Source organism: Anas acuta, chromosome 16, assembly GCF_963932015.1.
Source record: "Anas acuta chromosome 16, bAnaAcu1.1, whole genome shotgun sequence".
Taxonomy (NCBI): Eukaryota; Metazoa; Chordata; class Aves; order Anseriformes; family Anatidae; genus Anas; species Anas acuta.
In genome coordinates, this window is record NC_088994.1 from 6,628,429 (window position 1) to 6,648,246 (window position 19,818).

The 19,818-nt window shown below is 49.1% G+C and overlaps 1 protein-coding gene across 4 annotated transcripts in view; it reads right to left on the bottom strand.

Annotated features, from left to right (window-relative positions):
• Positions 1-19,818, bottom strand: part of ZHX3 (zinc fingers and homeoboxes 3) — a 45,942-nt gene that overhangs the window by 19,628 nt on the left and 6,496 nt on the right. For 2 of the 4 annotated variants that reach the window (XM_068700304.1, XM_068700305.1), the window contains exon 2: positions 9,890-9,996. The gene's annotated coding sequence lies outside the window, so the exon portion shown is untranslated. Of the gene's footprint in view, positions 1-1,371; positions 1,473-9,889; positions 10,003-19,818 lie in introns of those variants that run through there. The other 2 variants (XR_011101864.1, XM_068700308.1) reach the window with 2 other exon arrangements.

The window sequence follows — 19,818 nt, forward strand, 5'->3', positions numbered from 1 at the left end:
ACAATGCAACACAACAGTTGAGATTGTAAGTGAAGAATGCTGCATCCACTTAAAACTGAAGAGGGAAATTAGGGACACCATCTAATTCTAGAGTCACCATTGTCCTAATGCTTCGAGTTCACATACCTACTGTGCAAGAGGGGCACAGGGTTTTCTGCCATTGCCTTAAATAGCCAACATCCTGGCCCAAAGCATTGAACCACAAGAACTTCAGAAGCATATGGCCAGACTGGCAAGTTTTCAGCTCCTTCAGCTGGAACACAGTTTTCCAAAAAGAGCCCGGCTCCTTTTCAGTACCTACACAAGTGACAGACTTCCAGAAGTCCCCACTTCCCAACAGTTTCTGCTGGCATACGGCGGGGCAGATCATTCAGAGAGCTCAGCATCCAAATGGCCAAAGCCTTTGCTGAATTGCTTGGTGGGAAGCTGAGCTTCAGAAGTCTGCAACACAGCAAGCATCAGGTACTTCACCACCAAGAAGAGTGGTTATGGAGAAATATATATATAGCCCAACCACCAAACCCTCATTCACTAACCCCAGACTGCTCACACGACACAGCCTTTCTTCTCCCCTTCTTTAAAACAATCACTACCTCTTTTAGGATTGGCACCAAGAGAAAAATGGATTGGGGATTTCATTCTGGATTTCCATGGGCTGGAGACAGCAGAATCCCAACTGAGCACCTGCCAGCCAAAAGCAATCCCTGTCACCTGCTCTTTGGTTTGAAAACGAGATTTGTTCCAAACCATTTGTCAAGCCGCTCTGGGCAGCAGGCAGAGAAACAGAACAAAGTTCAAGGGTTATTTGTGATATGAACCGTGCTCGTCAGGATTCTTCACTTCCTCCGGCTGTTTAGCAAGACTTGGAATGGATTATCCATGGAGAGGCAATTATTTTTTGCGTTGAAAGCTCACCATCCTCTGTAGGTCAGCTGTGAGCTAAAAGCATCCCAGTTATTTACTGCTGGAAGCTGAAGGAATTTCCTTACTCTCTGAAGACAGACATTTAAAATTAGTTTCAAGTACAGTTGTGATAAACAAATCACGTCCTCCTCCCCTCCCCCTTCCGTTTTTTTTTTTTTCTGCTGGATCTTTAAACCGTGCCTGCTGGTCTCCCCGGCCATTTCCGAAGCTGCCCTCTGCAGCTCCTCATTTAAAAATCCGTTCACAGGGATGCAGGGGAATTATGCAGAGCAACACAGACGTCTTCCGAGAAAAATCAGCAAAGCCAGAACCCTCTTTTCCAAGCTCTCCCTTAGACTCTTGATTCCCCAGAGCCCTGAGTTTTTGAATTCCTGATACCATTAAGATAAATAAATCACCAGGAGTTCGACTATTCTCACGGCGCAAGGTTAGGAGTTGGTTCGTTACCTTATTGCGGGGAACATGGGCTAAAAATCAGATGCCGAGGCTCGTTCGGGACTTCAGCTCGTTGCCGAAAGTCAGCTGGTGGTGCCTCTCGCTGGGTGGAACATGAGCTCGCCAGCCCACTTCACGTATGCTACCGAATAGCTGCTGGATGCAAGCAGCTTTTGGCAGCCACGCGGGGAAAACGAGAGGTGTTTTAAGGTGGTACGACAGCCTACGGAAAGGGGCTTGGTTCGGGGACTGAGGTTTCCTGCGAGCCTTTACTCAAAATATTGATGTACTAATTAATTTGTGGATCACAAGGCCTTAATACGAGGAAATTCGGTTAAGAAATTCAGGCATGCTGGGAGAATTGCTTCCTTGCCATGCATTAGCGACTATACCCACAACCTGCCAGCAAGCACTAAGCCTCCACTCTGCATTCAAAGCTCTATACAATAGAGTTTATTATTTTTAAGCTTTTCAGACATCACTGTAGCGAATTTAAGAGCACTATTTGGAAGATTACGATATGAACACCACCATATTATTCAATTTAGTCTAACACTGAACACTTATTTCTGTAAGCAGTCACAGCTAACACTTCGTTTCCAACTGCCAGCAGAGAAATACAGCTCTAAGTCACATTGCAGCATGGTCTCGCAAACCAAATTTAGGAAATGAGAACAAGGAAATTACTATCATTATGCAAACACTGCCCAATTACTGCCAAGCCATACAGAACCTGTCTCCAGGTCTCTGCCATAGGTCTTGAAATTACACACACACAGATCACAAGCAGGGAAGCCCCACTTTCTGTGTGTGCAGCCGAGTGTGAAGTTACTAGCACATCTCCAACAGCTGTATTTTCTAAGTACTCACTGTTTTCTCTGTTCACACGGACGCAGAGAGGCATGCACCTCTTGCTATCAGCTCATCCATCGCCTGTAGCAGCAGGCAGTCAGGCAGCCGTGGGTTTTAACAGCGACATGCCAACCCCACAGGCCCCACTACGCGTGGGATTTGGGTCTTGTTCTCATGTTATCAGCCTGCAGGAGTGCCAAGAGCAGCAGCAATCTTCATTTTGGCCCCTCAGGTACTGGCTCACCTCAAAAGCCTGATGCTTTTTCTGTGCAGCCCCATTTGCAGAATTAAGGCAGCTGCTGAGCCACATTGCTGGCTCATCTCCTGAGCTCCTATTTTGGGGCCTCTGTGGATGTCACAGAAACATACAGCAGCCAGGCTTGGGAGGGATCGCTGGAGGACAGCTGGTCCAACCCCACACTCAGAGTAGAGTGTCCATCAAACATCACCAGGCAGGCAAGGCTTCCTAACAGCACCAAGCTTCTTTCCTATAAACTCCTGCTGCATGGATTCAGAACTGCTTTTTGGCCACTTGTGTAATTTACAGAGACCATTAAGTAATACTTCTTTCCAAAATCCAGACGAATTGCCCAGAGAAGAGAGAACAAAGAAAAAAAAAAAAGAAGAAGAAAACAAAAAACACAGAAAAAAAGCCATAAAGGCAGGCAGGTTCCAGGACTTTTTACCCCTCCCAGTGACAATAACAAATAGAGCTTACTAATAGCTGGTTGATTTGCCCAAATCAGACATGCAGACAGGTGACAAGGGGGAGTGATGGGAGAAAAAAGAGAAAGGGCTTGTGCCTGTTTTCTATCACGATGCTGCTTAAACAAGAGCTGACTGCTGCATTTTGTCCTCTTGAAACCATCCCACCCTTTGCAAACAACGGTGCAAGCTGGACTAGATGGGATGCAGGACAGAAACAACATCCTTCGAGGGGAATAAGGGAATAACCAGGGAATTAAGTGAAATGAGAGTCAATTTAAAAATCACTTTGCCTACCTGAAAGCTCTCATTTCATTAGAACTGATTTAGCTAGCTTGGAGAAAAGCCGTCTTTCAGGGGTCTAGGATTTCCCAGCCTCTCAAGTGAAAGTGGAAAAGTTCTCACTGCAAAATCCCAGTCTATACCACCCAAAGCATCACAGCCTATGCTGTTCCCTCAGGGAAACAGGGAATAGCAAAAAAGACTATTATTTTTTTTCCAAAAGGCTCGCTTCTTTTTCAGAGAGAAATGGAGGGCAGTCTCATTACAGCTGCCTAAAACATTCCCCACCATCATTAGGATGAATGGCACGGTATAAATTATTAACTCTGTTCAACTTAACTCGGAAAATAGCACGAGAAACCACACTGCGGGAGGAGTCAGCACAGGGGAGCACAACGCCAAAATCACGGCGGTGCTGTGTCAGCAGGCTGGCTGCAAATACAGGGATGGGGCTGGCTCAGGGGCTCGGTAACAGCGTGACGGAGCCGCTTGTTTCTAGGTCAGCAGTTCAAATCAGAGCCACGCTCACGGAGACGAAGGCACGCTGCTAGACAAGGTGAATTTACAGGATCCGTCCAATGCCCAGCACTGCTCTGCCTGCTGCAGCACATAGCCTGTCACTTCCCAGTCCTTGGGGCAGGACGAGCACTTGCTGAGATGTACCCAGGAGCTGCCCCACAGATTTTCATCCCGAAGTCCTGGCTCTCAGGGCTGGGACATTTTGTAGAGGCGTCCATCTGGAAGAGTGCAGGTGCTGGAGGCCACAGGGCTGCAGCCTGGGCACCCCAATCCCAAGCAGCTGCGCCCGCAGCTCCCCGCTCCCCCAGATCCACGTGGCAGCTGGAGGCACCCCGGCTGTCCTGCAAATCAGCGGGGAAACAGATGCACAAAATACACCGTGAAAAAACATTGCAGGACTTACGTTTCACAAGAATGGGTCACTTTCTCAGTTACTGTCCCAAAGCTGTTCAATGTTACTTCATTTTAATTCTGCTTAGAGTTTGAAAGCCCAGAAGTTGAAGTTATTTAGCTACTGCCAATTGTGGAAAAAAAAATAAAAATCCAGACACTGCGGACAAAGGAAGCAAACAACAACCCAATGCTGTTTCTCCAGGCAATTGTTTTCTTGCTTGGGCTGGGAGAGAGGCAGACTTGGAAGCACCTCAATGATATTGCAGCAAAACAGGGTGTCAAGCTGGATAAAGCTCAGGGCAGCAGGAATTCCTCCTGTATACAAGCCCATAATCACCTGCCGGGAAGAGATTAAGTGAATGGACCTCTGCATATCAGGGGAACAAGGGGAGGAAACGTTAACGGTCTGCTCAGAAGCACACAAGGCAGCTTCACAGTCAAACCCCACAAGGGCAGCGTCCTTAAGATCAATCACGCAAACCTTTGTATCAAGCCGCTTGCTCGAGTCACCAGCATGAGGCAAAACAATCGAGAGGTTCATTAAGGGAACTCGCCCTGGAATAATGCCATAAAACTGTTCGTACCTTCCAGTGACAGGTGGAAAAACGGTTTGCAACACCGCCCCAAACACCAAAGAGCTACAGTCCCAGCCTCAGCCCCTTCCAGACCATCTCCTCTCTCACCCAAAGGACTTCGCCATAAGGGCAGCCCTCAGAATTCAGGGCCGGCAGCTCCCAGCAGTACCCTCCATCCTCTCCTGCCTTCTCAACTGGGCTGCACTATGTAACAGTTCAAGCAAAGGTACCCTGCAGAGGAAAGGGTCTGGGGTTTTGGGAAGGGCTGCCACAGACACGCTGCACAGACTACACAGTGCCCCTCCACTGACCAGGCAGGGCTGAGACGAAAGCCAAGCTTCTCTCCAAAAGGGATGGGCTTTCCCAGCTCCTGGGCCATGCCTCTTTCACAGACGATAACATCTTTGCAGGATAAATACACCGCAGATGAAAGAGCTGGCCCCGGTCTACGCTCCTAACAGCCTGCGGCGGGCTCCTCGACGGCGTGCACCAGCCATCGTGCCCGGCTGCAGAACCCTTTGGGTTCTTACCCTTTGGGTTTTTACCCTTTGGGAAGTGGTAAGAGGAAGGCCAGCACTGTTAATCCCGCTCTAGAAAAGAGTAAACAGGCATGGAGAGTGAAAAGGGTCTGGTCAAGGCACGTCCCGTGGGCTCCAGGGGGGAGCAGCTCCAGGTGCCAGCATCTCTGTCCTCAAAGCCATTGCCTCTCCCTAGCATCTGCCAGGGCCTAGAGCAGAAAGGCAGTGTGGGAGCAAAAGCAGAAGAATACTTTAAAGGAAAACTTCAGAGGAGCTCAGAGGAGCACCAGAAACCTGCTCCTCAACCAGCCATTGATTTAAAGCTAATGGATAAAAATAAAATAAATGAATAAATAAATAAAGCGATGCTGGGGAACACTACGCTCAGGGAGCACACGCCTTTGTAGCATGTCTGTGGCTGTGCAGGGAGCTGCAGGTTCTCACAGTGAGCTCATGCTCTCTGGGCACCAACAGAGCTGTTCAAATGGATCATCCTTTTCTCTTTTCCCCGTGAGAACAGAAGAAAGGCCCCTAAGATGGTTGTGTCTTCTGCTCCGGGCTCTTCATTCACCGACCATGGAAAAGGCTCTGACTGCCTTCCCACTGCCACAGCACTCCTGGGCTGGAAGGGAAATGCTGTTACCGGCAGGTTACAGAAAGGGAAGTGAGGCACTGAGCAATTGTAAATAGCTCGCCCAAACTCGCAGGAAGCTTATTGCAAAGCAAGAGATTGAACCCAGGACTTGTGAGTCCCAATCTAGTTATTTATCAGAAATCATCCTTCTAATAGATCACCCCTTGTCAGAAACCCTCCTAGTTTGCATACAGACATTATGCTGAATTATACTGGCACAGTGAATTTCCACTCCAGCCCAACACGCTCAAATTGCTGTTTTGGAAATAAAATCAAAGCTGCCGCGTGTTCAGCATGCCGAAGCAGACAACTCCCTCAGCGCTGCAGACAGCCCCACCAGCACCAGAGCGCTTCTAAGACTCCAGATCAAGATAAGAGGCTGGTTTGGGTTCACAGTTAATCACTTTGTTTTGAAGGGTGGCCTCCCATGAGTAAGCCCTTACTGGATGGCAAGTTTCACCTCGTGTTTGCATCTTCATTCATAAATACTTCTGCACGGCTCTGGATGAAGCAGAGTGAAGCAGCCCTAGTGCTGCTCCAGACACCAAAAAGCCTTTCCCTTTGCACAAGGCCTCACCTTGAACCTGGCGTGCAGTCAGTCTGTGTTGCTAAAACAAAGCCTGAACGCATTTTTTCTGGGTTTTTATGGGCCACAGGCGCAACTCTTCACATTCCCAAAGAAAATCTGCTTGGAGCCTACAACACCCCTCAGCCCCAAGGCTCTAAGCAGACCCCAGTCCCCAAGTGGAAAACCTTTGGTAATGCCTTCCACACCCTCCAGGTAGCCTGGTTAAGCAGGGCTGCCTCAAGGCATCCCCGTGGCACTGCCAAAATTGTGCTGCAAAATCATGGGGATGCGGGGCTGGGGCCAGCACAGGGCAGGCGGCAGCATCGCCCCCACCCGTGCCCCAAATCCTGCCCAGCTCCAGCCCTTCAAGCAGCAGCAAAGACAAAACCTTCCAGCAGGCAGATGCACTTCTAATACAACCGACAGCCAAACCACATCTGGATATCTACAGAGCTCAGGTAATTTTCAGCTGATGACAACCAGTAAAGGCGTGAGGCAACAGGCCTGGAGGGGGCCGCACAAGATGGGATTTTCTCTTCCATGCACTACAATGCAGGCTGCCTGGAGGGGAGGTCAACACAGCATGGGTCCAGCCAAGAAGTTTATGCAGTGTTTAAGCATTCGGTGGCCTCAATCTCCCTGTATATAAGCAATTTAATTTGTCCAACTCAAATTGTATACAAACTCCGAGCAGCTATGTCAATAAGAAACAGAGCAGCTCTTCTGGGCGGAGTAGGAAGGGAGAGCTGAAGGAAAGGAATGCAAGGACATCAGGAAAAAACTGGCTTGCTAGTTGGGAAAACTTCACAGTTACACATCCTGAGTGGGCAGATACAAAGATGAAAGCAGAGGTACACAAACCACTGCAGTCGGTTCCCAAAACAGCCTCACAGCTACACGGCCACCTGCCTGGCAATCCGTGAGCTTTGTCCAGAGCCCCCAACCATCACCTTCCTATGGGGCATCAAAGTCTGTCAGCTCAACAGAAAAAATAAGATAAAATTAAATTAAATTAAAGAGAGAGAACTTGGCCACCACCGAGATTGCTACAGAATAAAACACCCACTAGAAAATTAAATGGGTGAAGAACAGTCCTGCTCCACAAAGCCTTCAAGTGGTGAATTCTTCACTTTGCTCTGCTTCACACGAACACTTGCTCTAACGAGACGTGTCTCTCTCAGGGTGAAAGACTGTGGGAACTGAAGGTATCTTTCTCCCATCTCTCCTCCACTGGATGAGCAGAGGCAGCCGCTGATGACAGCCGTATGAGCCCAGCACAGCCCTGCGGGGTCATCTCGCTCCTAACAAAACTAAGCCAGCAACACAGCCTGGCCCCAGCCCGGCCAGGGAGCAGCAGGAAGGGACTCCCATGCCAGACACAGAGGACAGGTGCTGCCGGCCAAGCCACACGGATCCCGGCACCCCAGAGCTCTGCTGGTGAGCACCCGAGCTCGCTGCAGCCTCCCAAAAACCAGCAGACCCCGCAGCACAAACCCCAAAGCCCGCTAAGCCCTGCCAGCTGCTAACCCAAACACTCAAAGGCTGATTCTTAGGAAGGATGAAATCAAGAGGTAAATAACATTTCCAACACACCAGTGACGTGCCAGACACGTCATCCAGCAGACCGTCGGCAGGCCAAGAGCATTTTTCACTGCTCTGCCCTCCTGCTGCCAGACCCGAGGCAACACGGCCGTGCAGGAGCCGGCAGCACGGGGCTGGGGTCCCCCGGCCCCTCTGCCTTCCCTGGGCCCTGCAGGGAACACAGCAATTCCCAGGAGGGAAGGAGAGCCAAAAAAGTGACGGGACAGCTCAGTACAGCCTGCTTTGTTTTGCTGCGCAAGCCAAGTGCCGAAAGTTGAAAACTCCAAACATTTCCTCTCTGAAGGCATTAAATTACCATTTTCTTATTTCGACGTCTTCTACTCGCTTCGGCATCCAGATACGCACTTCCCAAATGTACTGCTAGGAATAGGGTGTTGTAAACAAAGTTTTACAAAAAAGGAAGGTTAACACACAGCATATTTTTCCCATTACTTCAATACATCCTGCAAGCTCTGCAAGCTTGGTAGAGAAAGAGTCTATTTAAAAATCTAGGGTGGGGAAGAATTAGCTCACCAAAACCATAAACAGATTTGCTTTGCACTTTTAGTCCAAGAGAAAAACAAGACAGGCTATGTGCATATTGATGCACACAATAGCAAAATCATTTTAAAAACAAATGGATTGGGAGAGAGAGGACATCGGAGAAGGGTGGGGAAAAGGAAGAGTTGAGAAAAAGGGGCCAAGCCCTAAGAGCAGAGATCCTGAGAGTTTGGTTCTCAAAGCTCCTTCAGAAGGTAGTAGAAACCCTGCATATGCCAGGGCACGGCTGTGAGGGGATGACACGAGTTGCTATAATGCCACAATCTGTCTCTGTGTGCAAACCTTTGAGTAATAAATGACACTGGACGTGGTGAGGGAAGCTAGGAACAATAACAGCACCAGTCCAGCTGCTGCACTCCTCACAGGTCACTGACTACTGAAGTTCAGAGCAAGCAGGCCCCAGGCATGGCACAACTGGGGTGAAGAAAAAAATCAGAAATAAGTCTTGGGGTGGAAAGTCGCCTTTCCAGAGGGACACTGTCATCTATCTCACAACCATGAACTACGGGAAATGCATTCTCCATCGGTTAATGTCTGCTCACTAAGGCTTAACCACAGAGCTTCATTTCTTGCACACAAATTGACTCTGCTCTGGTATGAGACCCAATTTCTTCTTCAAAGCTCTGGAATGGCATAATGGAAAAATGGAGGTTTATTTCCAAGCACACATTATCCACCCACAGAAGGCAAGGGCGAAATGCATCGCTTTCCTGACCCTCTCACCTGCCATACAGGGCAGATGCACATTTGTTAAGTTGCACAGATTCACAGGGCTGGGGGAAGAACAGAGAGGTCTAGCACAAACGCACAAGCACCAACCAGGAGAAGAGTACAAACACACAGGATGTTTGAACTCTCTTATCGAAGGCACAACATCCAGATGCAAGAAAAACTGCCCCCTTCCTAGGGACTGCTAGGAGCACAGCCCAAGACTTATACCAAGTGTGCAGCAAGGAGCGGTTCAAGGGTTAGCAGAGCAAACCATTGTGTGATCATTTATTTCAGCCAACGCGCTAGAAAAACCGTCATGAGAAGATCTTAACTACTTTGAAGCCTTAAAGAAAGCCCATCTTTCCCCTTTCCCAGTGGCTCACAGTTACTACTCATAGCCAGCCACTGAAATCAGTAATTAACCCATAGTTATAAAGCACATAGTTGTTTTATTTCATGTATTCCATTGTACTTCACCATACAAGGGTACCTCCTCCAATTAACACAGTTCTACCTGATTTTACCAACACAGGAGTAAGTACTCACGCCGAAACACCAGATTTCTCCATCCAAGCTAGGCAAGACAGAACCGTGCACCAAACACATCACGTCCTGACAGTGCAGGACCTACCTGCCAGGCGGACCACGTCCTTAACACGCCACCTTCCAGTTCTTCTTCTTTGCTTGCACGCATCTTTAAAGTGTCAGCAGGCGCTTCAGCTGTGCCGAGATTCAGGGCTGGAAGAGAGCACATTGCACCAAAAATTACTGCTGCGGCTCCAAAGGAGAAGGTGACCCTTGGTTAGTAAACATGAACAGTAAAAGCACAACACCAATCAGTTCAGCTCACGCCATCCGCCCCACCTTCTGCAATAAACCTTCAGCAAAGCACCCCAAAACGCACACCTCTGACGTTTCTCCCACTTGATCAGTGAAGATAGGGCTCGCCAGAAGTTAGCCAAGCACGCTGAGCCAGCTGCCCAGCACCCAACCACGCTGCTCTTGCCCCAGTAAGAGGAAAATACAGGAGCACAGCGAGCCAGGCACCAGAGACTGTCGGTAAGCACTCTGCTCATTAAGCAGGCTGAGGACTAGAAACCCCAACGAGCCAGGGACATATTTAGGGAAGTAATCACAACAACCTGACCAATATGCCGCAGCCTGCATCTATATATAACCCGCACTTTTACTTTTAGCTATGTGCTTCCTCTCTCCCCTCCGTTCCCCTCAGCTGCCGCCTGTCCCCACACCCCGAGCTGAGCAGTACAGCCAGCCCTATGTATTTCATCATTTCTGCACTTAACCATATACAGGGATAATCGGCCAAGAGGATTTCTGGGCCTAAGTTCAGGCAGAGGGAGAAAACAGCATATCCAAAAACAGAGTCACCCTGGAAAAAGGTGAGCCAGCGCTTGCAGGGAGGATGAAAAATAGGAAAACTATGCTGCGAGTCCTAGGCAAAGGAAAATTTTCACTTGTTGACGGCTCCTGCTAGAGCGTGGTCAGTGACAGGTTCTCCTCGCCCAACGTGCGTCACATCCCCAGCACCAAGTCCAAAGTGCCTCTGCTGCTTCAGCCAGCACACAGCCTCAGCCAGGCAGCCCCGGCCAAACCCCTGCCGCTGGTCGAGCTCCTTCCCTCGGCTAGGTCCTGTTCACTTCACAGCCGTTTCACTCCCAAATGTTGGTTTCTCCCATTAAAATGAGTAAGTGAAGTGGCACGGAGGGATTTAACCAAATAACTAGCACATTCACACAACAACCCAGGAGAGCAACCCATCAGCACACCTCAAACCCCACAGAGAAGCTGCTGCTGCTCTGGCTGGAGCATCACAGACAGGAGGCCCAGCAGAAGTCAGAAAAGAAAAAAGGCAAAGAAATGGGGCAAATGCTGAAGGATGAACCAAGGCTCTCGCTCACCGGACACTCCGGTGTTCAGACACACAGGTCTTGGTCCCTGCTGCCAAGCTGTGCTCGTACAAAGCTTCCCCACATGCTCACGCTGCTGCTTGCTGTGCCATGATTTAATTCATGGGAAATGCAAAGTGAGCACAAAACTGGGGGAAAATCGCAGCCCTAAGTCAGGCACACCACTGGAGCTGAGAGAATAAGAAAAAAAAACACTTTAAATGCCTGCTAGATGCCACAGCTTTTTCTTTTCCTCCCCTAAAACGAAGGGAAGGTTTATTCTTAACCCGTTAGGTTTCAACACACTTGGAAAGATCCCAGTGTTGAATGCCGGGACCTTGACATAGCAGGTGCCAACCTCTTACACGCCAGAAAAGGTTTACCATATAATAAGAAACAAATATTAGACTGCTGATCGAGTGGTTTTTATTCCAGAAATTTGTGTAATTGTCCTGCAACAACTTGCACAACACCACAGTCCCTAAAACTATGTGATAACAAACCAGCCCCGGCTGCCTGTCTGCCGTTCCTTCTCTGATAGCAGCAGCTAGAGAGCCCCAGCCACAGAGCTGGTGTCTGTTATACCAGCTCTCTTGGCTATGGTAGGTTTAATATCATCTGCATGCTCTTTTAGGGATGAAACATATGTCTAAGATGTTAACAAACACGATTTCTTGATCCTGGGAGTACCTAAATTAAGAAGAGTGACCTTGATCATAACAGTTTGATCGTAACACTTTGCGCTTCCTGCAATTAAAGGTGTTTTAAATAGAAACTCTGGCTGGAGGCACAGAAAATCTCAGTTTCCCAAAATCTAGTGCTGAAAACACGGAGCAAAAAGCTTGCAGATTTGGCAACGCGAGTCACTATTGCCCTTTGCAGCTCCTTCTTGAATTGCCTGAGGCTTAAACTTCAAGTAGAATAATGCATGGAAGAGGTGGGGGTACGGGAGCACGGGCTGGGCTTTCCTTGCAGCAGTACACGCCTACAGCTCAGCTGCCTATCACAGGAACTAGAAGAGCAGACAAGGACTACCAAGGAATGTTTTTTTTTCCTAATTTCTTGCAGGTAAAATAATCCCAGGCACATCTGATACCAATGACACACTCGGACTTGTTCAGGTCCTTCCACGTCAGGGATTTCCGCTGTATGCCAGAGCTATTAATCATAAAATTCACATCCCTTCTGCCCTTCCTTCCAAGTATTTCAGTTAACTCAGGATTGAGTAAGTGCCTCAAAACCTGCAGTGACTGCTCGAGAACGAAGACGAGCATATTCCCAAAACATTAGGCTTGACGCAGAGGATAAATCATCCTAATGTACCTGTGGTTTTACAGTCTGTAATGCCTGAGCCATCTGGGATGGGAGGCTTGTAAAAATAAGGAAGGAAGGAATTCCCAAATTCCTGTGCAGGATCCACTGCTGCGTTTGAGCATACCCTGGGTCTGATGTTTAAAACCCCAAACCACTGTAAAGCTCTGGGTTTTCCTTTCACTGGGCAACCTCACCTCAGATATTTCTAAATGGCTGTTGGCTCTCTTCCTGCTCCGTTTCGGGTCCTTTTCGGCATTAGTGGAAACTGAACAATGCTGTCCCTGATCAAAGCTTCCTTACAGAAGCCATGCGCAGGCCAGCCTGATACCTGCAAACAGCAGAGAGGTACAACAGGCTCTCACCAACCCACCCAGAAGGAGGTCAAGCCACCAAAGAGCAAAATGATCCTTAAAAAGATGGAAACATCTGCTCTGGTTCCCAGCAGAGTGCCAGGGTGCCTCACCATTTTCTTGCTTTCTTTTCTTGTGTTTCTAGGACAGGGAAACAGTTCAGATGTGCGTGCCCTTAGCACGACTCCTGCTCCAGCAGAGCCCAGCACGTCCCTGCAGGAGCGTGGCACTTTGTTCCCGAAGCAGACCGCGAGGTTTCCGTGCTGTGCTGCTCCGCATCCCGGCACCCACAACAGAACTGCTGCAAAACATCCTCCTGTTCCCTCCAGCTGCTGTGCCAGCCCAGTTTGTGATGCTCCCCAGTGAGCAGCTTTCCCAGGTGATCCTGAACTCCCCTTTGCTGCTGAGCACGTCCTGAGCTGACCCACGGGCGTGCTGCTCCTTCCTGGGACACGACCTCTGCAAGGCAGCAGGAGACATGGTTTGCTCGCACGCCTAGCACAAACACGAACCTCAAAGCAGCTTCTCTCTGCTCCATTTCAGTAAATCAGGGGCTGCCCGAGCCCCGTGAGAGCCGGTGAGCCCTGAGCCAGGCTCCTGCCTGCAGGGCTGTCTCGCTGGCTGTGCCACACACACCTGGGGGACACCACGAACACAGAGCTACGTGACCCTGGGCTCTTCTTAGAGCAGATTAAAGGTGGTTGTCACACCTAGCAGGGAGTGAAGAGCTCATCCATACCCTGAGACCGAGGACGCTGTGCTGCGATGCCGATTTACAGCCAAGTAAAGCTCCTTCCTGGTGTGATTGTGCACCTCACTTCTGAGCCCACAGCACGCCACAGCACTCGCCCATAAAGGCTTCCAGCTCCCAAGGTACAATTACGGGACCGAAGAGCTACCATTTCGGATCTCCGAAGTGGCTGTTTCTATTTCCCCAGCACTTACACTGAGCTGGGAACTTGTCTGTCCTGATACTTCTTCGAAGAGAAGTAGCCACCCCACAGACACTCCTCGCACCCCCTCTCCGCCTCTTCCAGCCCAAGCGGACCCATGTCCTGGAAAGGCTGCGTCACCCAGAAAGGCAAGGCATACAATTCAGCATCCATAAAATTTAATTTTAGAAGCAAAGAGCATAAAATATTTCTAGCCAGCATCTGCTTTTGTAGGGAGACATGCAAACTTACAGTATCTTTAGTCACTTCAACCATTTTAAGTGCCAGAAAATTTAAGCCACAGAATATAATTTGCCATCTCTTGCTTATTTTAGACTGAAAACAACCCTTCCTAACCTTACCACGCCAGACCAGTGCTGTGCAGAGGGACCACAGGAAAGCATCTGGACAACTCCCAGTCGTGGGAGAACAAACTGCACCTGCCCCACGGGTGCGTTCCTACTGCTCGGTATTAGAAATGGATTTCCAGTGCATTTTTATCTTCCAGCAACTGACACGCCACAAGCTCACTGTTAAACCCAGTGTTTAACAGTTGTCACTTTTAGGAAAAGTATTTCTCAATCTGAACTTTTTTCTCTGCAATTTAAGACCATGACCTCTCATCCCACTCCCTGTAAACATAGACAGCCAATGCCACCTTCCCCTTCACGCACTTTTAGGTACCTGTAGATTTACTTCCTCCCTCCCTCTTCTCTTATCTGGAGCCAAACAAGCCGGGTTTGCTCAAACAAGCAGTTTCCAGACCTCCAGTCCATCTCATTACTATCTTTTGGACTTCCTCCAGCTGACCTCTTCCCCTGGGCTAAAAAGCGAAGAGGACACCTTCCCTCGGTGCTCTGCCACCATGCAGCCACCTGCTCCAGGGTGTTTACTTCCAGCTAAAGAGAGCCTAGTTTATGCCCAAGCAGACACAAGCATGGCCCAACTCACATCTGCCTTAGTCATTTTTTCCATCACAAAAGGAAGGAATTAGGGAATTATTCCCATTAAGCTAAAAATGCCTATTGCAGCATTTTAAAACTTCTAAATCCTATTCAGGCCAGATTAAAAAAAAAAAAAAAAGTGGTATACTTGTGGCATGCACTAAAGCTCAGCAAACTGCAGTCAGCTTCTCCCTCCAAGAGAGAAAAAACAACACAGCAGACTCTCACTCCTGTTGTTTTCTTTTCATGACCCATAAAGATGCTCTTAGGACCACAAGCAAGAGCTAGGCAACCAAACTGCTAAAGATATAAAGAGAGAAAATAGGAAATTCTCAAATGTCAAAAAATGCTTGTACGCCGTGGTCACGAGTGTCTAAGCTTTCCTTACAGCCATCAGTTATCTGAGAGCAGAAATCATGACTTTTGTTACAAGTTTTACACGTGGCATAACGGAGCTCTGCCCGGCTGCATGGTTACTCGGTTGAGCTGCAGCAGCTTCCCTTCTGTCCAAAACCCTCAGGTCTGCAGCATTCCCCTGGGATGCGGGAAACAAACCCCACTCCTACAGTGCTTGAAGGGTTTTGCATCATTGGCTTCAGCTCCCAGTGTGAGCTGGGATATTGAGGGACGGGGAACGCCGTCCGTGTCCCCTGGGATCCGCTTCCCGCTGTGAATAACGCGGCCGGGAACCAAGGCGCAGGGGGACTCCTTGTCTCGTGAGTACAGCGGTTACCTGATGGGCAGGATGTGCTCCTTCCCTGTCCTGTGAGGGTTTATGTGTGCACCCAGCATCAGGACCAGGACCTCCCGCACCACCGGCCTGTTTCCTAGGGGCCGAGGCACTGCTGGGAGGGAGCAGATGTGGATGGAGATCGCCCCGGCACAGAGGAACGACCACTGATGCTTTATTCTGCTCCTTTTGTGAGTCCAGCCGTCTTCTTCCCTTACCTCCAGGCTTTCCCAGCCGCGTTTACTGGTCTCATTTCCAAGCAGTTTATGGGAGGAAGAGGACAACAAAAGCAGCACTTGGGATCATGGACTTTCCCCCCAAAATATTTCCCTTCAACCAAGGAGTTGAAGCACTCTGGGACACAAATTGGTAACGCTGCAGACCTCAACACTCTCCTCTCCTGCACGCAGCAAGGCTGAAGCCAAAGGGTCCCATTATTCATGCAGGGACCTTGCTAGCTCCGCAGTTAGCAGAGAAAAACCACACTGACAGGCCTTGTGCTGTGCACAGAAGTCTTTTTAAGGTGATTTGTCATTTAAACTGTCAGCTTGAAATCTAATTGTTATAAAAAATGAATAAAATATTATATATTACATTCACAGGCTGCAACCGCTGCCAAATTCCTCTGACAATTTTTACAGGATTATAATCACATTCCTCTTTTAACGTTTTACTCTCTTGCTTCTGTGCCAAAGAGCCAGTTAAGCTACACGGTAAACTGGGTACTTAAGAAGAGCACATAACTGTGATTCTATAACAATCCAACCCAAAACTGACAGTAGAGCAAAATGCTGCTCTCCCCTGCTCCGGGGAAGTCTCTTAGGAAAATCAGGGTCAGGTGCTGGCTGTAAGGCAGCAGCCAAACCCCTTTCAGACAATTTTGAAGCAGGTTTTACCATGAAAAATATTTTTCTTTTAAAGAAGAGGAATTTTGAATTGTGGGGGGAAGACAAGCTGGATGCTCCTGCCAGCCAGAAGCACAGATCCCAAACAGCTCAGCACCTAACGCGATGGGGCGGGCACCTGGCAGCAGAGCACAAGGAAGAGCCGAATGCTCTGGGTTATAACCACCCCTTGCTGTTACATTTGCTACTCACAAACCCCATCACCTCCTCTTCTCCTTAAGCTCTCCTGCTCGAAGCACCCAAAGCTCCCTGTGCTGCAGCAAGCGCTCGCTGCCTCGGTGGCTCCGGCAGCAGCCCGGCGAGTGACAGTCGTGTCCCCGTCCCGTCTCCTGCAGGGACGTGGCCGGCTGGCTCCTGCCTAGGGACACGAGGGAGAGTTGCACAAAACGAGGATTTCGGCATTTGTTAGTCAGCATCTAAATGTCTTCTTCCCCAAAACGCCTGGAGCTCAACTAGGGCTCGCTAGCACAAAGAGGACAAACAAAATTGTCTAGAAATGGAAGCAAAACTTTGTTTGCCCAAATTAATGGGCAACTTTTACATCAGTAACACAAGAAAAATGTCGGGCTTGGTTTTCTTCCCCCTGCGAGGCACTTTGCTGCAGGACAGCGTTCCTTTATAAAAGCATTCCTCTGGAAGCACTTCTCCTGTGAATCTCCCCCTCTGACAGCTCCTGTTACAAAGCCACGATAAAAGACTTATTCAGCGAGCTTTGGCACATGAACTGCGCCCAAACTGTCACTGCCAAGCCATGCAACTTTATCACAGGCTTCATAACATGAGGAGAAAAGAAAAGATGTGTGAGCCGGGAGCACCAGCTAGGAAAAGCCTCGGCTCCCAGGGTCATGAGAAACTCAGATTTCATCGGCAGGAGGAAGGACACCAACAGAGATAAGCGTCTAGACATCGCCATGCCGGAGGAAAACTCCCAAGCAGGAGTGCAACGTGATCCAAACGTCCGAGGACTGACGGACGAGCACCTTTGGTGTATTATCAGCGCATTTTGCGCTGGTGACTTCTGAATTTTTGTGGTTTTTTTTTTTTTTTTTGGTGGTTGGGAGCCACCCTGGGAATTTCAGCTCTAGAAGCACCACCTGGACGTTTCCATCCCAAACACCTCGCAGACTCAGTGCCACAGCGCATAACTGCAGGCACAGGGGCAGTGGTGGAAGCAAGGACGGAGACGTTTTGCTTGCCTTTGCTGCTGAGCTGATCCAACCCTTGCAAGCTGCCTGCTACCGCTCCCCAGCGCCAGGTCGGCTGCCTCCAGAGCTCTGACTTCAGTTTGAAGCAGCACAAGGGAAACACAAACAGAGACCGACCCCTTGCCGGTGCTCAGCAGGTCAGCACAAACCAGGCAAGCACCAGGAGCTCGGGGGAAAAGCTTCCTGCTGCAGAACCAGGGCACGGAGCTCCAGAAGCTGCTGCCAGCAGCATCCAGGGCCACGATATCCATCGTTTCCAAGGGATGTGGTTAAGCTAGAGGCACGTTGCGTGCTTTGTCCACCCTACACATACATGCACGACACCTACGGGGTATCTTTGCTTGCACGCACACGCGGCTTTCAACAGCCCCAAGTGCAGCTCTCCTCCCGTTCTCCTGCTCTTTTCCTTCCGTGCCAGGAAGAAACCACACAATCGGACCGGACTGGGCATCCATGGCACAAGGGAGAAGAAATATTTCAGCCATGAATAGATTTTCAACTGGAATCTCCCAGGAGACGGCATTAAAATGAAGGAGGGAAGAAATAAATAAACAGAGGAGAAAAAGAATCAACTCGGCAGGATTGGCTCTGCCAACTCCTAAAGCCGTAATTCAAGCCCCAAACACTGTGGGATCGGCTCCAGGTCAGGAGATCCTGGACAACAACCAGGATAATGCGAGGTGCTGAGGGGAGGGCACCTCTGGACCCTTCTCTGCTCGAGGACACATATTTTAGAGAAAAGAAAAAAGAAAAAAAAAAAAAAGATTTTAGCTGGCCCAACTAGTGGGTTCCCCAAATGTGGAGTTTAACCCCAAAACTGTAACATCCAGCAGGAGGAACAATGCCATAAACGCGTGGCTACGTGCCACGCTGATCAGGTTCAGTTCCAAAACTGGTTCACCCACCAGTCCCAAAACATATAAATATCCCCTCTGGTTTTCAGTGCAATATTCCCAAGCTGATCTGGAGAACCCAAGGAGGCACCAGGCCGTAATGAGAGGTTTGTTGCAAAAGGTGTTCGGGACGCCTGTCAGCGTGGCCCCAGAGCTGAAGGCGGCTCTGTATTTAAGGCACCCTGAGCACACGCAGCGACAGCAGGCTGCTTTGGGGCTTTTCTTTAAAAAAAAAAAAAAAAAAAAGTCAGCTTGTTTATTCACCTCAACTGACCTTCCCTGGCCTCTGCTTCGTGAGAGTATTTTCAGCCTCTAACTTGATTAATGGTGTTTCAAAAAGGAAAAAAGAAAAAAAGCCATCAGCGAGCTGATTTAAAAGATACATTTTTATCCATAGCTTCTAATGTGATTAGCAGCTAAATCTTGCTTTTTTTCATTGCAAAAAAATAATCGGGTGCAGGGCGTGCACATTCACTCATTCGTTATTGCAGGACTGTTGACATTAGCTTTTATTTTTAGAAAAACACGAAGTGTTGAGGGGAAATGAAACAATGCAACACTTCTTTGAGACCGTCCCTAACATTAGGAAAACATACAAGGAAAATACCGTGGCAATTTGCTCGCATACCTTCCCACAGGCTTCAGTTTATGAAATCATAAATCCCGTTTCAAAGCACGTGGACAGGCCTGGCTGTTTAAGAATAAAAAAAAATCTGACAGCTGTACGTCGCCGTACCCCGAGCCTTTGGGATGGACGGCAGCACAGGGCTCCTGGGGACCTGCTCCCTGCGCTGGCATTAAAACCCCAGGCAGCAGCCACATCGCCCTGCAGAAAGCCCCGGTGGGGTGACAGGGCAACACACAGCTCCAGATCTAAGTGTTTGCACGTGTGGCTCCATCCAATTCACCGAATTTTTGCCTTTTCATCGCAGTGCAGTACGCTCCTATTTAATACTTGTAGGGCCAGGGTTTAACAGGCTACCCCCTGCCTTCCTAAATGACACATTTTTAGTTCTTCGAGCACTGAGATGTATCAAAACTTGGCAAATATTGCTAAAATTAAGTTTAAAGTGGGATAAAACCACCTCCAAGCAGGTGCCCACATTCAACAGCTGGCAGCAGCGGCGCTGCTTCGCTGATCTCTTCTGCGCTCGGAGGGCGAGGGTCGAGGTGCTGCAGCCAGAGGATGGCTGGGGCTGCTCGAGGAGGACAAACCAGCGATCAGCAGGTCAAGCAACCTCTGCTAACACAAAACATGAGCTCGGGTACCTGCCTGTTCATGTACGGCCCCGATTCAGTTTCCGGAACCCCATTTCTTTTTCCTGTAATTGCACAGAAAGCTGCTACCCTGCACCTCCCACTCCTCACCATGAAGATCAT